The sequence below is a fragment of the Pituophis catenifer genome, unplaced genomic scaffold (genome assembly GCF_029215685.1).
Source record: "Pituophis catenifer annectens isolate HBS135680 unplaced genomic scaffold, rPitCat1.0.hap2 SCAF_7, whole genome shotgun sequence".
In the NCBI taxonomy this organism is placed as follows: Eukaryota; Metazoa; Chordata; class Lepidosauria; order Squamata; family Colubridae; genus Pituophis; species Pituophis catenifer.
The window spans coordinates 65,169,608-65,191,655 of NW_027256887.1; positions in this window are offsets into that span (position 1 = coordinate 65,169,608).

The window sequence follows — 22,048 nt, forward strand, 5'->3', positions numbered from 1 at the left end:
GCCATACTGGGGTGAAGCTATAAAATATGCAAATTACATTGTCAACCATACTTGGAGCAGTGTAATAAATCAGATTCCTTTCTTCATGTTGTATGGCTACAAGCCTGATCTCAAAAACATCCATATTTTTCGTTCATATGCTATGGTGAACATTCCCTTAGCTCAAAGAAGGAAAGAAGGTCCAGCAGCAAAGAGACTGAGATTTATGGGTATTGATGATAACTCAAAATGGAGCAAATTTATTGACTCCAAACATGTAATTGTGATTTCCAAATCTGCTAATTTTGAGGAAGATGTTGACTGGTCCAGGATTCATTCCAATGATCCTGGAGTTTATTTTCCTAGAGATGATACTGCTGATGCTGCGCAGATTGATGATCAAGATTCCACTAGTTCTTCTCAACCTGATGTTCCGTCTTCGCAAGCCGCGGATGCTGACGCTAGTGATGAATGTGAGGACGAGGACGAAGCAGAAGAAGAATGGACTGTTGTTCCGAGATGTTCCAAGAGGGTCACAAAGGGAATCCCTCCACAACGATATTTGTGGCAACTGACAAAAACACCTTGCCTTTGATTTGCAATGTTACACTTCCACCTGATAATTTCACACAAATCAAGCAGCTTCCTGATTCAGAGCAAGACAAATGGTATGAGGCAATGCAGGTTGAAATGGACAGTCTAAAGAAACTTAAAAGCATTTACACCTGCAAAACCTCCAGCAAACAAAAGAGTCATTGGCACTCGATGGGTCTACAGAATCAAAAAGAAGCCAAATGGTGAGTCACTGTACAAGGCCAGACTTGTAGCTCAGGGTTTTGCTCAACGTTATCCTGAGGACTACACAAATACTTATTCACCGACAGTCCGGACTGAGAGTGTAAAAATTGCTTTAGCAACTGCAACTATTCTTGGTTTAGAAGCTTTCCAGTTCGATGTTGACACGGCTTATCTACATGCTGACCTAGATGAAGAGATCTACATGAGAGGTCCTCCAGGGTTCCGACAGCAAGAAGGGGATACCTGGTTTCTAAACAAAAGTCTTTATGATCTGAAACAGTCTGGTTTAATGTGGTATTTATGTCTTACTGACAAACTAAATTCAATGGGCTTTATTAAGTCCGAAACTGATGAGTGCGTGTTCACAAAAAGATCTAACAATGCATATGAGATAGTTCTTGTTTATGTTGATGATATTGTTTATATTGGTCCAAATAAGCAAATGAGTGAAATTTTTGCCAAAGCTTTGCAGAGATACTTCACATTGAAATCTTTAGGTCATATTAGCACTTATTTAGGTGTTCAGATTGACAAAACACCGAAGGGGTTTAGTCTTTCACAGGAAGATAAAATTGAACAAATTTTGCATCATTGCAACATGAAGGATGCTAACACAGCAAAGACACCCATGCAACAGATTTTCACAACTTGACACATGAACCAAGTTCTGAGTTCGAGGATCAAACACTTTATCGTTCAGTTATTGGGTCACTGTTGTACATTAGTAGTTGGACCAGACCTGACATTGCACTTAGTGTTAATCTCGTCTCGACACGTAGGTAAGGCAAAACAGTTTCATTGGACATGCGTTAAGAAATTATTGAAATACCTAAAGCACACTAAACATATGAAGTTATTGTTAGAACCAACACATACTGATTATGCAGAATTATGTTGTTATGCAGATTCTGATTGGGCAAGTGATAAGAAATCACGTAAAAGTACTTCAGGTTATATGATGTTCTTAAATGGATGTCCTGTTTACTGGCAAGTGCGTAAACAGAATTTTGTTTCTTGTTCATCTACTGAAGCTGAATATGCTTGTGTTTCAGATGCATGTAATTCTCTAACATGGTTTGATGCTTTGGTCACAGATATCTGGACACGTCCGATCCGACCGATCACAGTGATGGAAGACAATGAATCGGTGGTTTATATTTCTGAATCACATTTCATAGGTTCTAGGTCCAGACACATTGACATCCATTATCAAAACATATAACAATTAGTGAAAAAAGGTTTTGTTAAATTGCAGTATGTATCTACACATGATCAAATTGCTGATATGCTCAACAAACTGCTTCCAGCAGCTCAACATGAGTATCTGCATAAGAAGATGTCCCTTATCTGATGATGTACTTGATGTCCGCTCAACTGACAAAGAAGGGGATTGTCACTGCGTTTTTTTTGTATTTGTCAGCTGGGCTCCCATTCTAAGACTTACAGTAGATGCAGAGCTCCTTATCTCTGCATGCTACTGCGCATGTCCACATTCTTGCACTTTCTTCTAACTTTCTTTGTTCGCCTGCCAGAACTTCTGCCGGCAAGGCAGGAACGCTGCCAAAATGTAATTAATTAACTAGTAAGACTGTTTTTACTTCTTTATAATAAAATGTGTTTATTAGAATATATCTCGGGTTTATTTTCTTAAAGTATGCTGCAAGGAAAAAGCCACGGTCCCGTCTCTAATCAAGGTGCAATTACCCCAAAGTGGAATGGGATTAATTGCCACCCTGACACTGCCCTTCTTTGGTTTTGATAAGCCTATCAAAGAGGAAGCATATTTTTTGTGCTACTTTTTGTAGGGCATATTGAATTCACTTTCAAAGAAGAGTAAAACTCAGCTCTTTTTTATTTGGGTAAGTAACTTAGGCTGCAATCTTATAATTCATGCATAAGAATGTAAGAATTAGACAAAAAACTCATATCACTGAGCATTCTGTGTCACATATAGTCAACCAGAGATATTTAGAAACTTCATATATATGAATGGGAGGGTAGCTCTCTTCCTCTGTCTGTCCCCAGCAGCTGGGCTACACCGCTTATGATTCCAAAGCATGTGTATAGTTGGAAATATCATACATTTGTCACGTTCCTCTTTAAAATTCTTTACATTACTGATAATACCTACCTATCTGGTGGTAGAAATTCCTAGTGAATTCCCTGAAAGCTACAAAAATGGAGCAAAACCCATTTTTGTTTAAATTTCCAATATAATTTCATTACTTTATTTATCTGTTTTACTGTGTCTCTTTATTTAAAAAAAAAGTATCAATCACTCTAGTTTTTTTATAGTGATTTGTGCAGTTCTTCCAAATCATTTTGGTGCCATTTTGGCCCTTTTCTACTGCTATAATAACCCACATATACCTGGGAAGTAGTACCACTGAATTCAATAGAATTGTTTCTGAATATGCATAGGATTATACTGCTGCTTTCTCAAACCTTCCTTTCCAACCTCTGTTCTCTCAGTCTTTCTCTCTGGGTTGTTTTCATGAGGAGAACATTGTGCATTCTAACCCACAGTAAACAACAAAGAAGGAATTTAATGAACGTGCAGTCTTATCAAAGCAAATCACTTCCATCACTGAAAGGTGCACAGTCCAAAATTTCTCCTTTAATCATTGGCTTTTGTCCTTTTATTTATTTGCCACTACACCAAATCAAGCTAAAACACAACACATGTAAAGCTGATTGATTCAACTGGTAAATGTAATAGCCCCTCTCTAGTTCTTGTGTCCCTGTTAAAGGAAGAACACTAGTTGTGAAGCTCCAACTGGCAATCTTCAATCTTATCCTTGCATTATTTTCAGCACTGAAGATTGCCAGTAATGCAAAGGAGTGGTCACAGAAATGGTTGGGCCCAATTTGAGGGATTTGTTTTATTGTTGATGATTCCTCCTTGTGTTTCATATTTCATATCCAGCAAGGCTCTATAAAGTTTTACGGTATTGTTTTGCTTTAGTTTCTAGAGAGGGGCAATGCTTTAAGTTCAAAGGCAAAAGGGGTATTTTAGAGCTCACAGAGGCACACATACTGTCTACCACCTATCTACAAGTCCTTCAACTAAAATGTGCCTTTTCTTAGGACTATTGTGCAGTTATAGAAGACAAGATAGATTTCTTTTAAGGAGTAACAGAGAGATGCTACCTGAGCCATCACACAATACCCTTTTCCCCCCTCTGAAGCAATGCAAAGCCTATGCAATACACTAGAAATTGTATAGTAAAGTTTTGGCAATGTATCATCTAATTTCAGAGGACTGTAGCTTTCACATAATGCACTACAGGTTCCCTATTCTGTTTTCTTCTCCAATCTGTTTTCCAGATGTTTGGGACTATATGTCAGGGTTCCAAGTAACACCCCCAACGAAGGAAGACTCCGAGGCTAGAAGTTCCTCAAAGTTCCATTTTATTAGAGATGTCATATTGGCACATCTGGGAAAACCCAAATCTGAAACTTCCAGGTTTTTCCCACCCAAAAGAAAGGCCAAGTCCCTTCCCCTGCACACATGTCTATCACATGGTTCAATCAATGCACCGTACCAACTGGAGATGCCTCCCAGTCATCCCACTCCAGGTGCAGAGCAGAATGTCCTTGACTCTCAGGGAAAAGAATGGAGTTTCTCCCCAACTCCATACAATCCCTCCTCCCAGTTTCCCACAGCACTAAATGTGGCAGCTCTGAAGATCCAAAGAAAAAGATGGCTTCCAGGGCTGACACTATATTAGAAATTGAATTCAGCCAGTATGAAAAATGGCTAGGGATGATGGGAGTTGTTTGGTCTATATTATATTCAGTTTGAGCTATTGGTGGAAAAGTTTAGGGAAAAGTGAAGAAAATCGACCCTTATGACTATGGAAATTTACCAACATGATGAATGATGCCTGGAATCAAGCCCAATGATAGAAAATAGGATAGCTAGGCAACTGTGTTCAGAGATGGTCATTTTTATTTTTCAAACCTTCTCAGAAATAATGTAAAATATTAAAATGATAGCCATTACTGCATGTTGTAGAACTACTTTCTGCCATCAGAAAAGCAGAAGTCAGATTGGATTTTAAAAAATGAACTCAAACATATATTTTTACAATCCAGAGGTAACGATGTGTCAAGAGACTTTAAGGATATATCTAAGGATATATCTAAGGAGGTGTAGAGGTTCATTTAAACAGATAATGAATAACAGAAATACAAGAAGGGTATAAAAAGGCTGTAAAGAATGAATGACAATTTCAAAGAGAAGTTAACTGAGAAAGCCAGGGCTTAGATTTAGCCTGAAAGAAATTCTTTCAGGAAGGCAACAAGAAAAAATAGCAGACACAAATACAGTAAGTTCATTGTGAAACTATGAAGGCATAAGAGAATGTCAAATGTTCTGACCAAATGTTCTGAACCAGCATCAGTTTCAGATACCATGATCTATAGCCAAGGAGGAAGAGAATTGTAAGTCCAGTCTTGAACAATCCAAGTTGATAAAGGCTGATCTGGGATATGCCACAACTACCATATTTTTCACACTATAAGACGCACCTGACCATAAGATGCACCTAGGTTTAGAGGAGGAAAACAAGAAAAAAAAAATCAGACAGAGCCTGAAAGGACCACAGATAGGTATCCTCTTATGTGCCAGCTCTGCCTATTGACTTTCTTTTCTCTGCGGAAAAGAGACAGAAGAGGAGGACAATGACAAAGACAGAAGAGGCGTGGTTCAGCACTGTAAAAGGACCGCAGCACCACGGCCCAGCTGCTATTCACCAAAGGACGCAATATTTGCTCCATAAGACGCACAGACATTTCCACCCACTTTTGGGGAAAAAAGTGTGTCTTATGGAGCGAAAAATATGGTATTTAAAAATAAAACATAGTTTTAATGTTTGGATATAGCCTCTGTTTATCTATGTGACTTTTCCAATGAGAATTTAATACATGACATACTTGATAGAAGCCATGTTCACATGATCACCTTCATATTACTTATTTTTTATTTCCTAATCTCTGTATGAGAACCAGTTTGGTGTATAGTGATTAAGGTATCAGACTAGAAACCCAGAGACCGTGAGTTCTAGTCCTTCTTTAATCACGAAGTCAACTGAAAGCGCTTGGGACAGTTGCTCTTTCTCAGTCCAAGGAAGAGTTAAAAGTGACTTGCTTAGGCAATTGCCAGGAGTCAACCTTGAGCTAAAGGCAGATGCACACTCAAAAACAATATCTGCATACAGAGAGATACAGATGGACAATATGACAATTGTAATGTGGACAATGATCTTCAGTGAAAAATTGGAAGCCAAGCCAATCTTTTCTCATCAGCAATACTAGACTTGCACTCAGAAATCTCTGTAGAATTTGGCCTGGACATGTTTTCTGGCATTACTCATGCACATCAGATGCAGTATCAGACATAGTGCAGATGATATTCAGTCATTCCTGGAAGGGTTTCCAAAGCAATAGCAAATATGGAACAGGGAGAAAAAAGAGAAAGCAGTAAATGATTTACACTGACTTCTTCACAGACTGAACCCAGCTACCTATAAAATCCATTTCTATTTCTCCCTGGGATTTCTTTCCACTATACATTAATTAAAAAAATCCTCTCGTCTGACATTTCAGAATGACTTTTGCATTACTTCACCTGATTATTTTTAAAGCCACTGAAATCCCTTATTTGTTTTTTGCCTGCTTGAGGTGTCATGTAGGTATAGCAGCAAACTAACATAATATCTCTGCTTGTAAGGGAAATGCTGGAAGTTCACTTCAGAATTTGTAAAGGGAAGAAGATCTGTTTATTGCAACTGTTAGAAATTAAGTTTATTATATAGCCTTACAGATCAAATAAAATGTACAGTCGCCTTGCTGCTTAATTGTTTAACTGTAACAGGAAACTCTCCTCAGAAAAAAAATGACCATAGACTATATATCCATGATGGTGAACCTATGGCGCACGTGCCACAGGTGGCACGCGGAGCCATATCTGTGGGCATGCAAGCATTGCCCTAGTTCAGTTCCAGCACGCATGTGCGCACTGGCCACCTGATTTTCAGGCCTTCCGGGCCCACCGGAAGTCGGAAAAAAGGCTGTTTCTGGCCTCCGGAGAGCCTCCGGGGGTTGGGATGTGGGGAAGGCCGTTTTTGCCCTCCCCAGGCTCCAGGAAAGTCTCTGGAGCCTGGTAAGAGCAAAAAACAAGCCTAACGGGCCCACTATGCCATTATGTGCCAAAAGTGGGGGTAGTGCGGGGGGGGATGTGCATGCATGGTGGGGGCAGGGCACATTGAATTATGGGTGTGGGCATGCACGCGCACAACCCCCCCACATGAGCCCGCTTTTGGCACGTGACAGCAAAAAGGTTAGCCATCACTGCTATATATCATAGATTATACCTAGTAAATTTTTAAAAACTGCCATCTGCTGGCTGAAGACTTCTGTAGATTTTGCAATACAAAATACATTCCAACATATATTCCAACAGCAACCATTATGCTTTTGCAGGAAAACATTATTTGTGATAGTATATTTTTACTTCCCTTATATTAAAAATAACCAAAATGGCACAAATATGAAAACACTATAACATATACTGTAATTAAAATAACAGTTCCTATAGCAAAATATTAAATATGACAATAAACCATGAGTTAAAATTTGTCATAATGTCTTTTTTTCAATGCTGACTTCAGTGGTAGGATATTTTACAAAGAAAGTACCTGTGTCTGTGCCCATCAAACTGATAAGAGAATGTCGCCAAAAAGACCTTTACAACAAATCTTAAAAGTCAAATTGGTTCAAAATGCGATAGTGATTCATTAGACAGGTAGGCTCTAAGTCACTGGTAGCTTTAACAATTTAAAGTACCACCTTGAATTAACCTGGAAAACAATTGGCAAGCAGTATTCATCTTTCAGTGTTCCTGATATAATGCACTAGTTATCAGTCTCACTATCACATTTTACACCAATTAAAATGACTTGACATTCTTGAATTGTAGCCTTATATAGAGGACATTGAAAGGGTGATCTAACTAAAAAGCTCAGATAACTGAAGCCAAGATCAGACTGACTAAGGAAATATTGTAGCCAATGCATTGAACCAAGGTATAAAATTGTGTGGGTATTGAATGGAAACAAGAAGTACTTTGATGATCATGATAAAACACCAAAAGAGATAATAGGAAGATGCTGTTTAGAGACCAAGGAGTGGGTTAGGCAAAGGAATCCTGAGAACATTGTTTTTCAACCTTGCCAACTTGAAGATGCATAGATTTCAACTCGAACTTCTGATGATAGCTGGGGAATTATGGGAGTTGAAGTCCACACACCTTCAAGCTGCCAAGGTTGAGAAATACTGTCTTACAAATTTAGCTGAGTCGCAAACCTAATGTGCCCTCAGCACTGTTTACTGGTCCTCCAATGTATCTCACGAGCCTAAGTAATCTCCTAGAGACCCAAATTCCTCATGTCTCTTGTGAGATTATAGTGATTGCTTTACTGATTTCAGACTAGAAAGACACTGGAAGTTTTCCAACTTATTAGTGAGTCATTTTCATGGCAGGGTGGCAGCCTGTAGTCTGATAATATCTCAAATAATTGCTGAATCTACTGCAATTGTTCATTTAAAAAGATATGTATAAAATCAAATGAAAATAAACCTGTATAGTTCAAAGAGAAATATCTTTATTTCAGGAGTGAGCACAGTGATGCATCCCTCACAGTTCCTTTTCATCTGAAGGAATAAGCATTTGGCATCTCATTAATCCCCCTTCCTTTCTTTCCTCCGCTTTTTTCTCCAGAATGTTGCCAAGTCATTTTCAAGACACATTCAGTAACCAGAAAAATGCCCAAACAAAGCCACTCAGCCTGCTGCTCATTTGGATAAAGTTAATTACAGCACAGATTAGAATCTGCAAAGCTTGATTAGTGTTAGGAGACATAGAGAAACACATCGTCCTTTGGGAGATTCACATACCACCTACCTCTTACTTCTTTTTTGTTGTTTCTTCTTTTGTTGTTATTTGTTGTTCTTACTCTTAATTGTTTTGTTTTCTCATATCCTAGGTGTTTGGCAAAGCATCCGGATTAGAGAGCTGTGTTGCCTAAAGATAGAGTATGCTGCTCTTCTCATTCATCTGGAACAATTTTAATTCAAGAAGAAATTAAGCCACATCATCCAGTTATTTCAGAGATGTAAACTTGAATTCACCTAACAGTCACAGTAAGTAAGGCAAGTGCTGTGACAGAAGCAACAACAATGCCACTAGGTAACACACACACTTTCACATTCTTCAGAATTCTTCTTCAAGAAGACCCTTAAATGGAAAGAAAAAATATCTGTTTAGCTGTTTCCAAATTATTAGTTTGGAGCAATCCTGAAGTAAAATGCAAGTTGTCTATTTCAGACATTATTTATTTATTTATTTATTTATTTTATTTTATTTCAAATTTATATACCGCACCTTCTCCCAAGGGACTCAGGGTGGTGTACAGCCAGATAAAAACATACAATACAAACATTAAGAACAATTAAAAGAATATATTAATTTGGCCCCAGTTTAAAATGACAAACCAATTAAAAATTAAAAATTTTAAAATATGTTAAGCCAGCCCGGCTTGATGAAAAAAGAAAGTTTTAAGGGCACGGCGGAAGGCACCGAGGTCTTGGATTCTCCTTATCTCAGGGGGCAGCTGGTTCCATAGGGTAGGTGCCCCCACAGAGAAGGCCCTCCCCCTGGGGGGTCACCAGCCTACATTGTTTGGCTGATGGTACCCTGAGGAGGCCCTCTCTGTGGGAGCGCACGGGTAGATGGGAAGTTGTCGGTAGCAGCAGGCGGTCTCGAAGATAACTAAGTCCTATGCCATGGAGCGCTTTAAAGGTGGTAACCAACACCTTGAAGCGCACCCGGAAGACCACTGGGAGCCAGTGCAGCTCACGCAGGAGCGGTGTTATGTGGGAGCACCATGCAGCTCCCGTAATTACCCGCGCGGCCGCATTCTGGACCAATTGGAGCCTCCGGGTGCTCTTCAAGGGGAGCCCCATGTAGAGAGTGTTGCAGTAGTCCAGGCGAGAGGTGACGAGGGCATGAGTGACTGTGCACATGGAATCCCGATCAAGAAAGGGTCGCAACTGGCGAATCAGGTGAACCTGACAAAAGGTCCCCCTGGCTACAGCCGTCAGATGTTCCTCCAAGGACAGCTGCATATCCAGGAGGACTCCCAGATTGCACGCCCTCTCCGAGGGAGCCAAAGACTCTCCCCCAATAGTCAGTGTTGGAGTCAGCTGACTATATCAGGATGCTGGGAACCACAGCCACTCAGTCTTGGAAGGATTGAGCTTGAGCCTGTTCCTCCCCATCCAGATCTGCACAGCCTCCAGGCACTGAGACATCACTTCAAGGGCATCGTTGGGGTGGCCTGGGGTGGAGATGTACAGCTGGGTGTCATCAGCGTACTGGTGATACTTAACCCCAAAGCCATGGATGATCTCACCCAGCGGCTTCACATAAATGTTGAACAAAAGGGGTGAGAGGATCGACCCCTGAGGCACTCCACAGATGAGAGGCCTCAAGGTCGACCTCTGCCCCCCTGCCAACACAAACTGCGACTGGTCAGAGAGAAAGGAGGAGAACCACCGAACACGGTGCCCCCCATCCCCAACTCTTCCATCCGGTGCAGCATGATACCATGGTTGATGGTATCAAAAGCCACTGAGAGGTCTAACAGGGCTAGAACAGAGGAGCAACCCCTGTCCCGAGCCCTCCAGAGATCATCTACCAACGCAACCAATGTCGTTTCCGTGCTGTGCCCAGGCCTGAAACCCGACTGGAATGGATCTAGATAAGATGTTTCCTCCAGGAATTGTGGAAACTGTCGCGCGACCACACTCTCAACAACCTTCGCCACGAAGCGAAGGTTGGAGACAGGACGGTAGTTGGCCAATACTGCTGGGTCCAGGGAGGGCTTCTTGAGGAGAGGCCTCACCACTGCCTCTTTCAAGGCTGTGGGGAAGTAACCCTCACTCAACAAAGCGTTAATAATTCCCTGGAGCCAGCCTCGTGTAACCTCCCAGGAAGCCAGTACTAACCAGGAGGGACACGGATCCAGTAAACATGTGGCCGCACTAAGTCTCCCAAAAATCCTGTCCACGTCATCAGGGGTCACAGAGTCAAACTCTTCCCAGATAACGTTCTCAAGACTATTCCTCACCACCCTGCCCGAATCTACCCAGTCAGAGTCCAAATCCCCCCGGATCTGAGCGATTTCGTCATACAGATATTGTCCAAAATCCTCAGCCCTGCCTTCCAGGGGGTCCTCCCGCGCTCCTGGTTGAAGCAGGGAGCGGGTCACCCTGAACAGGGCGGCCGGACGATTCTCTGATGATGCAATAAGAGCGGAAAAGTAATTAAACTTTGCCGCTTTTATCGCCACTAAGTAGGTCTTAATATGCGACCTTACTAGTGTTCGGTCAGATTCAGCGAGACTGGCCCTCCAACTGCTCTCCAGGCGTCTTTTCTGGCGCTTCATCTCCCTCAGCTCCTCGGTAAACCAAGGAGCCGCAAGGGATTGGCACCGGGTCAGAGGCCGCAGAGGCACGACTCGATCCAAGGCCCCACCAGCCGCCCGATCCCAGGCAGCCACCAGGTCCTCGGCCAAGTCATGTGCCAGATCTTCAGGAGGTGGCCCAAGCTCCATCTGGAATCTCTCAGGATCCATCAGGCACCTGGGGAGGACTCATCTTATTGGCTCCGCCTCCCTGCGGCGGGGTGTAGCGGTTTGAAGGTCCAGGCGAAGGAGCGAGTGATCTGACCCTGACAAGGGTTCCATGTCTATATCCCCTATAACAAGACCACTCAACCACTGGCCAGAGACAAAAATCAAGTCCAGAGTGTGACCCACCCTGTGGGTGGGGCCATGAACTAGCTGGGTCAGGTCCATGGCCATCATGGAAGCCATGAACTCCCGAGCCATCTCGGACGTTTCACCAATGGACGGCAAGTTGAAATCACCCATGACCATAAGCCTGGGTGTATCAACTGCCACCCTGGCTATCAGGTCAAGGAGCTCGGGCAGGGCCGTTCCCCCGCGGCAGGGAGCCAGGTACACAAGCAACAAGCCCATCTGAACCCCATGACCCCATCTCACAAAGAGGGATTCACATCCGGCAATCTGTGGCACAGTGGTCTCCCTCGGACCAAGACCTTCATTAATAATAACCGCCACCCCCTGCCCCTCCCCTGGGCCCTCGGCTGATGGAATGCTCTGAAGCCTGAGATGTGGGCACATCTCAACCAGGGTGACCACTCCCTCCGGGCCCAACCAGGTCTCCATAATACCCGCCAAGTCCGCTCCCCCCTCCTGTATAAGATCGTGGATGAGGGGGGCCTTATTTACCACAGACCTGGCATTGCACAGCATCAGCCGAAGGCCCAGATCCTGAGTATCTGAGCCACCTAGTATCCGAGAGGAACCTGGAGACCGGGGCGTGCAATAGCTCTCAAACAGCGAGTGCACTCCCCCGACACGTGATATGGTCTCCTGCTCCCGCCATATCTGCCCCTCCCATCCACCGTGCTAATGGTCCATCCCTCATTGGTATAGCTCTCCATCCCTTCCGCAATCCCTCATCCAGCACCCTCCAAACTGTTGCCCCGTGCCGGGCTCGGCTCCGACCTTAGTGGATTTCCCCCCCCCATCCCCTTTGGTCATTCTCTCAGTTCCCCTTAAAAGATTGTTAACCCCCCCTCCCTGAACCCTTTAAAATCTTATTTAAAAACTTCCCCAAAAAACCCTACAAGCCCTTCCTTGCGCCATGCCATCTCTCAGGATTCCAAAATCCGTCATCGAGATAGGCCCTCGATAAAGTGGAGGGCCAAACCTGCGAGAGGGGGGAATCTCGCAGGGCAAGGAGTTCAGACACTGAATACATCAAATCGTTAGAGGTGAGAAAAGTCCATGGTCGGGAGACCACCATGATGTTATAGTACAGGGGAAAGAGTTCCAGTCCATGGCACAGGCAACCGGGCTCCATTGCCCTCTCACAGCAATGGAGAGGGAGATATATGCCATCCGACCCCTGGAAGTTTCTTGGCCAACCGTCCTCTCACAGAGGCCGACCAATAAAACTTTGATGGACACCGGGAGTGAAGGCAGCCATACACCGACTCCCACCGGCCTTGAGTCCATAGATCCAGTTCCCCATTTGGGTTAGGAGAAGTCAGAAAGCCCAATCCTCCAGCTCATGAGCAGGATTTAGTTCGAAATTTAGTTCAGGAGAAATCTTGCAAAGGCAGGAGATTCAGAGATGGCTTGATGGAAATGGGGGAAAGTAGGAACAGCTCAGCAGGCCAGGATAGGTTGGGTAGTTATAACCATAATAAGGCCAACAAGGTCTCAGCTCGGTAGAAAAAGGAGGGAGGGGAGGGGGGAAGTATAGGCAGCAAGTGCCAATAGCCATTTTCCAGCCCCCTCAATCTCTCACAGCTTCCAATTGATGAAACATAGCACTTCCCAGTTTTGCCCCCTCCAGCTCACCATGGAGGTCTCCGGGTCTGCATGGGGGCGGCCCTGCCCCCAAGGGCCAAACACCCTCCAGCCACCAGGGAAATCCAATTTTATGGCTGCTGCCAAGAGTCCCACGCCATCTCAGTTGGTCTGCAGGCCTTTAGGAAGTCGCCTTGGCACCAGCCGCCATCCTCGCCGACCACCGTTGCAGACGCCATCGCCGCTGCCGACACTGTTGCCATTGGCCCTCCCGCAGCCGCCCGCAGCTGCCCCTAGCCTCCACAGATCTTTCTTGAGGCTCCGGGGGCATAGGAAGACTCCGCAGGGGGCCTCAGCGTCGCCATCGTCGGATGTTGCTGCCGCCGCCCCGCTGACCACCAGGTAGCCACTGGGATGGATTGGATTTCACATGCTTGGAAGCAGAAGCTGTAGGATAACTTATTTTATACTTTGCCCTGTGAATATAATTTTGATGATGATGAATTTGAAGGACGGCACACAAATTTTTAAAACAAACAAATGAACAAAGTAGTACACTATTTGCAATTTTTTCTGTACACACTGCTGTTCCAAGATCTGCCTTTTAAAGAGATAATTCATTAAGAATAATTAAGAATGCATCTATCATAATTATGACACCACCTATAATTTCTCCTTCTTTTTTCCCCTTTTTTCCTTTTGTTTCCTAAACAAACCAGATGTCAGAAAGGTTAATCAATCTGGAAGAGTTTGCATTTTTGACATTTAGTTTCTTTAGGAATGTCACTATGGAGTTTCCACATTTTGAAAGTTTTAATGGTCAACATGACCATTACTTTTGGTGTTAGAAAAACTGGTACTGATTTTGGATTGTTATTCCATTCAAACCTGTCTGGAATGTATATAATTTTTAATGTAATTTGGAGAAGGAAAGGTTAATTATTAAATGCAAACATTTGTTTAGTGTCCATTTGAAATTACTGAAAAAAAGTAACATATAACTGATCTTCATGCTTACAACCATTGCAGCATCCCCACTGCCTACATGATTAAAATTCAGACCCTTGGCAACTGGCATGTATTTATGACAGTTGAATCATCCCAGGGTCATGTGACTGCCATTTGGAACTTTCCAACAAGCAAAGTCAATAGAGGAAGCCATATTAATTTAATGATAGCATGATTCACTTAACAAATGCTAAGATTCACTGAATAACTGTGGCAAAAAGGTCATAACCTTGGGCATGACTCACTTAACATGTGCCTTGTTTAAGAACAGAAATTCTGATCCAAATTGTAGTTATAAGTCAAGGACTGCCTGCATCCTGTAAGCTTTTTTCCCCCTTCTCTGTCCTGTGTCCTATATATCTACTATATATATCTATTAGCTGAAACTGACTACAGAAAATTGAGAAACTAGATTCAATCTGGGACACTAGTAGATCAGATAATGTCACCTGAAGTATTACCAAATGCCACATTAAGCTTTGCTCCTTGACATAACTCTCCATGCAACAATAAAGTTAAGAGATTGTTCTCTATCTAAAACATGGAGAAATGTCAGGCAGACTGTAAGAGCATGCTTTCTTGATTCATGGAGAAATATGATTCCCTTTTTCTAAAGGAGAAATATACTGAGTGGTTGAACAAAGTCACATTTGCTGATATACTGAATGAGGTGCAGGCAAGGGCAACTTGTATGAATAGGAGGGAGCAAAGCCTGCGGGAAGGAAAAAAATATTTTGGCTTGGGCCACCAGTTATTGGTTGCAAAATTCAAACAGACATTAAATGTCAACAAAGAAATAAAAATGCTCCTAATTTTTTCTCACCATAAAATGGTTGGCTAGTAGTTTTATTTTAGAGGTAAGAGCAGGACTTGTATTAAGGCCCTCAATATTTTCAATGTTCCCAATAAGTTTGAGTAGCATGCGAGTTAAAAACATACATCTATACAATAACAGAGCAGGGTTGGCCTTTGGAGATTCTCAGTCATCCAGGTCCCAAAAATGCTGTTTTCAAGAGGCAACTAGAAACTTTCTGGTTTTTGTTTGAAAGGCATTTCACTTCTCATTCAAGAAGCTTCTTCAGGTCTGACTGGATGGTGGGGGAATGAAAGGATTTATACTCCTTACAGTATAATTTGTTAAGTGAATCATGCTGTCATTAAATGATCAGCTGTCTGCAAGGAGTATAAATCCTTCCATTTCCTCACCATCCAGTCAGAGCTGAAGAAGCTTCTTGGGTGAGAAGCAAAACGTCTTCAAAGAAAACTTTCTGAAAAATCAAAAAGTCCAGTTGCCTCTTAAAAAAGCACCTTTGGGACAGAGTAGGATTGGGTTAGTTAAACTCCAGTGGGATGCTACCAAGGATGGCGGTTAAGCAATTGAAAATATGTGTATATATACATACATACATATATATACATATATACGTATATATGTATATATGTATATATGTATATATGTATATATGTATATATGTATATATGTATATATGTATATATGTATATATGTATATATATATGTATATATATGTATAGACACATACACACAAACACACACTGTTTTAAAGTATTCCAAGTATGTTGATTTTTTCTGGATCAGCAGTAATAATGGAGAGAGATGGTTACTCAGATAACCAGAATGCCTACTATGAAGAACTTTATAGGTAACAACCAGTATCTTGAGTTACACCATGAAAGTTTGTTGGTAATCAGCAGAACTCTGTATTCTGGACATGCTATAAACTTAATTCAATAACTTCAACCCAATTATTTTCTCAACAACAGTTCTATAAAAGGGAAGCTTGGAGATTGGATGAAAATTGCCCAGAAATGTTTGGCTCAGTGATGGCATCCACCATTTTTTTTCAAGCAGGTGGGATCACTCTAACTCAAAGATGCATATACTACCCAAGGACTAAACCTTGTGTCACCTGTTGGGAGGCTTTTATACAGGAAGGGCATGCATCTAATGGAAAAAGCAGTTAGTTTAACAGTTTCAGTGAACCTGTCTGTTTTCTCAACAGTTTCAGAATGATGCATTTGCCAAGTAATAGGGTAACAGTTGACTCATTCAGACTTGTCCAGTTAGTGTTCATTTTCAAGATAAGCAACATTATTCTCCAGTAGCTAGAATTCTCCTGATATTTTTATGAAGATTCTCTGCATTACGTATAGTCACATACTTGGCATTGCTTTATGCAATTTACTAGCAACACATAATGGCCAATTTATTTCAACATATAATGGCCAAGAATTCTGGATGTTGCAATCCTAACAGATTAGAGACGACTGCTGCAGGCTAGTTGTTTTTGGTCACTGTTACAAGGAGCCTTCCAAATAGGGCTTCTTTTTGTGATCAAAAGAACTTCATCTGTCCATTCTGAGTTTAAAATTGCCCTGTAAAGCTGTATGCAACTTTATTATGATAGGTAGTGAATCTGGAACTAAAATGCATTCATTGGAATCATTCATCCCCAAATTGTTTGTTATGTTACAAATTGCTTGCATTTGTTTGACCAATCAGTTCCATTTCTCATATTTTATCAGAAAATATGTTCTCATATTTTATCATATTCTCATATTTTATCAGAAAAAAAGAGAAAATAATTCTGGTCTCTTTCTTTTCTCCCTTTCTCCCTTCAAACCTCTGCACCATGCTGAGTTCTGCATAGTGTTAAGAGGTGACAGCAGTATTTAAATAAAGTTTACTTTCATCCTAATATTACTCCAAGGAATCAATTCGCTTGTTTGAGATAATATTATACTGAACTTTTCCTTGGATTAATTATCTGTGTCCAACTACTTTATTGCTATTTCCCCCTCAGCCTTATTTAAATGCTGATTTTTTGAAAGGAGACTCCTAGTCTTTAAAGAGCAAATCCAAATGCACTTTATTATAAGAGGTGGTAGGAGAGAAAAGAACACATATATGAAATCAACATTGAGTTGCTTAAAACTTTTCCTCCTCTTTGATACAGTATGAAGACTTCAAGGAACATAGAAGATGTATTTGCATTCATTTTAGTTTCTAAATGAAGATAGAAGGGAATTTTTGAAATCACAACAAATGAAATTGATAAGGTAGGTTTTTTTAAAAAAAAAAAAGAAAGGAGAACATTGTGGAAACTTTATGTAATTGTATAACTAAAACCACAAGCAAGAATTATTTGAATGACTAGTTTATTTTTCCTTGTATTGCATTTCTCTGATGGTTATCCTGACACTCTGAATATCATCTTAAATCAGTAGCAAAAACCAAAGATATCAAACTTAGAAATTTTTTTTCTAATCACAGAGACTGTACACTTCAAAATGCAGATGTCAGATTTTATGGTCTATGGCCTGATCTTTTCTCAAATTTCATGGGTTCAAAAAACTCAGAAGGGTGAAAAATGCTTGGAATTGCTCAGCTTATGGAAAAGTTTAAACTCAAAGATCTGCATCTACAGACTCTGATATATTCCAAACTGGCCCTAAAAGGATGCCTTAGATTAGTGTTTTTCAAATTTGGCACCTTAAGATGTGCAGACTTCAATTCACAGAATTCTCCAGCCAGAATTTTGATGGGGATGGGGGTGGTTCTGGGAGTTGAAGTCCATGCAATGCATCTTAAGATTGCCAGTTCTGAAAACAAAAAAAAACATTGCTTTAGACTATATAATAGTGTGCTGGATTTGCGAACTAATTATAGTAAATCCTGGTGCAGTTGTGATTGGAAAAGTTAGTATGTCATCAAATGCTATACAGCATTTGTTTTAGAAAAGAACATCCTAGATGGAAACTAGACCAAGGGATACATGTGCATTTGAAGCATTGTGACTATGCAAAGCTTTCCAAAAAAGTCCTTCACACTATTATTTTCCATTCTTCATTTCATTTATTGTTAAAATATTTGCAAAGCTCATGGAGTTGCTTCAGAAACTGTTTCTAATTTTCTCTATATGTGTGTACATGCACAGTGAATGGTACAAAAGTAAAGCAAAGTAGCTGTGTATAAACATGCATTGGGAGACAGCTCACATCAGCTTCCAAAGCAGACTTGTGAAGCTTGCAAAAAGTGATTGCTTTAATGAATCAGAAACAGGTATTTTGTATGCGCTACCACACGTTGCAAATCACCTCTCTTGAAGGCTTTGTACAGCCCAATTAATTATCACTTAGCCTGAGAAAAATGGAGAAACACAGAGAGAACAGAATATATCAGCTTCTATGGGAGCTGCTTTGGTTGCTTTCAGCAGTGTTTTCACTATGCTCACCCTGCATAGTTGCAAATAAAAAAAATATAGCTTAATATTAGGGTTGTTCAAATGGTGATTCACTCAAGGGAGATTCGATCAAATCATCCCTTCAAACTGCAGGTTAGAACCGAATTAAAGCAAATGCTTTAAAATTGATTTAGAGAGGTTCCAAGAGGATCTGAAGGGCCAATGGATTGTCTGGCTTTAACTTTCATTCTATAAACAGACAAAGATATGTATGGGGGTCTTGGCTAATGTAATGGGATCTCTGATATTACTATAAATACCTTCCACAGCAATTTATCACCACTCAAACCCTGCCTATCAGAGGTTTTATAGGAAGATTGTTCCATCACACTCACTTTTTTTGTTAGGACTTGTTTAAACAGCTGTCGAGCCCGACATCAGCTCGACACGTTTGTCAGCAGGAGAGGCATCTAAGGATGTTTAGAGAGAGGAAGGGAAAAATTGAGAATGGACCTCAATATATTCTGCAATGCTTTTTTAAAAAATCAGGACTTGTTTTCTTCTTAAATAAGCTACCTTTTCTCGACACCACTTCTTTTATCTTTTATTTTTCTTTACTTCTCTACTTACTTGCCTGACTTGTAGTATAGCCTCTGTTAGTTTTTGTGTCTATTCTATTTGCAGTTCTTCAGATTTTTAAGTCGTCTTTTCAGTTTCCATGTTCACCCTCCACATTTAAAAACAAAACTTCTTTTCTTGCCTTCCATACACTATATCTTCTTTACTGAACGTGCCAGTTTCATCTTGTGTTTTGCTGTTGACAATATGCACAATGTAATGTAAGTTGTATGTGTGGTCTTACCCTCCATAGAACCATCGGGCCTGGCCATTCAAGCTATAGTGGCAGGATTGAGTGCAACAGGAATTCTTTTCATTTGTGTATCTGCATCATTATTTTTCTCTCCTTACAACTAGGAGCAAGGCCAAAGGAAGTAAAATTCTGATCACTGAGATTTAATTTGCATCTGGCATACTACCTGTTTATAACTTCCCAAGACACAGCTATGACCATAAATTTCTGTATAAAAATAGCATTTATTTCATTTCAAGATGCTTGGCAGCAAAGAGGAACATGAATAGGTGTTGATCTTAGAAAAAGAACTGGCTTCAAAGAGTAAATGTAAATGAATCAAAGGACAAGTGTCCTAAAAGTAACAATATTATTATATTAAAATCATTCAAGAAGTATGTACGTGTGTGAAGTGTGTGTGTTTATTCTCAATGAATGAGTGAATATATGCAAATATATAAAGAGACAGAGTAAATTGGCAAGTGAATATATAGGGACAGATAACTGGGCATGGTTTTTAATATACTCCTAATAAAAAATTCTAACACAGTCTGACTAATTATTAATCCTATATATCTACATGTGATCAATTCTTTCCTTAGTCCTAGAAATTTCTCATTCTATATAACAGGTTTTCTCTTTCCCCCAGACCCTCCTGCTTGAGAAGATTCCATGACAAAATTCTTAATCACATTCCTCTTTGGCTATTTAACATCAAAAGGGGAGGGGAGTTGCATTTACAGAGGAAATTTAGCTCAATGTCCTTCCATAATTTCCTTACTAGAAGTAAAGCTACAAAGATGCAGTCACTTGTGTGCGATTTCTAATTTAACATTCTATGGCTTATGAAGCTAGAAGTGACCATTACAACAGAATACAGATTTTTGAAATAGTACATCTTTTTAGAAGTGTTGTTATCATATATAATAATGGTCACACAGACATTTTGCATAAAAGAAGAAGAAGAAGAAGAAGAAGAAGAAGAAGAAGAAGAAGAAGAAGAAGAAGAAGAAGAAGAAGAAGAAGAAGAAGAAGAGGTTGAATTAGCTAATAGCATATGATTCCAAGGAGATGCTAATCTAATGCTAAAGACCTATGGAAACAAACTAGCCAACCAGAAAAAAAAGAGGTCAGAGAATGATAATGGTGTTTATTTTTAAAATGGAGTAGGGCATTTTCTGCTTTGATTTAGCACAACATCTCTGTTGATACTTTGCTGGAAAACATGGAAGCTACAGTATTGTCTGTCCCTAATCTCTGCTTTAAATAAGATTCAGGTGAAATATTTCAAAAAATATATTGCATTGAAAATGTGAAAATATCCAAGTGAAACTTTGCAGGATTAATATTTTCTAATGTGTTTTTTTCATTTCGGCCTGACCAAAAAAAAAAAAAATGAAGCAGCTGCTGACATGTTGATGCTTCCCATTGATAGTTTGAATAATTTATCAAATTGCATGTTGACTCTTAAATCAGTTAAAATTGAAAATGTTTTTCTTTCAATCCTGGACCAGATTCAGACTGAATCTTGCTCTTTTCAGATCTGAAATCTGAGTAGATCTAAACTAATGATCACTTCATTCAGTCTTTTGCTTATGTCCTGTTGTTTTTATGCAGGAGTTCAAGACAGTATGTGTATGGTATTTCTTCCTATTTTCCCCCAAAGTAACAAACCTGTGAGGTAGATTGGGGTAAGAGTTTGTGGCTGGTACAAGTCACCCTGTGAGCTTCTGTGAAGGATGGACCCAAGTATCCCATGTACCAGTCCAATACCTTAACTATTGCAGTATATTTGCTATATAAAATTAAGTAGTTTTCAGTGACCTCCTAAGAAAACCAAATCTTGGTCAATTTTCCAGTAGTATTCCATGTTATCCTTTTCTTTACATTCTTTCATATATGCCTCTTTCTAATGGCTAAGGCACCTAGTTAGAAGGTAGGAGACTGTGAGATCTAGACCCAGCTCAGGCATGAAAGCCAGCTGCATGACTTTGGCCAGTCATTCTCTCTCAATTCAGCTCACCTCACAGGCTTGTTGTTATGGAGAATATGGGAGGAGGAAGGAGCATTTAGGCATGCTTCCCACCTTAGTTATTTATACAACAATAAAGGCAAAATAAATAAATTATTAAATAATAATAATAATAATTTCTCCCAGTATTACAACATTTAGCACATCAAACAGAATGTTCAATGGCCATGGAAGGAATTATGGGAATTTGATCCTTCTTATCTGGAGAAGCCCAGATTAGGAAATAAGAATTGAATCATTCGTTTAAATATGGCTATGATCAAACCCAGGTAGGTGGAATGTAGAATGAACTTACTTTACCCACAGCCACATGGACAGCCTAGATATAGGGTCTTTTACTGGTTGTTGTGGGTGTTTGCATTTCTATTTCAAATATTTCCTCCCCAACTTAGATTCCACTGTTATGTCAGTATTTTTGTTGGTCATAGCAAGGAATCAGTGGTTTGTGGAGGTAATGAGGAACTAGCGACTAAGACAGTGACTAATGAGGAACTAGCGACTGAGAAGGATCATTTAACATTTTTTAAAATCAAGCTATGCCTATTACAGAGCCTAGGAGACGTTCATTTTTTAAAATACTAAAAATGAAGGAACTTTATACAAGCCTCTCACCTCAGCCGTCTCTTGTCCTCTTTTTAATCTGCTTAGGGCTAATATGCTGCTTTATTAAAGGGTAAATGGAGTTATGTAGTAATTGCTACCACAAAACATC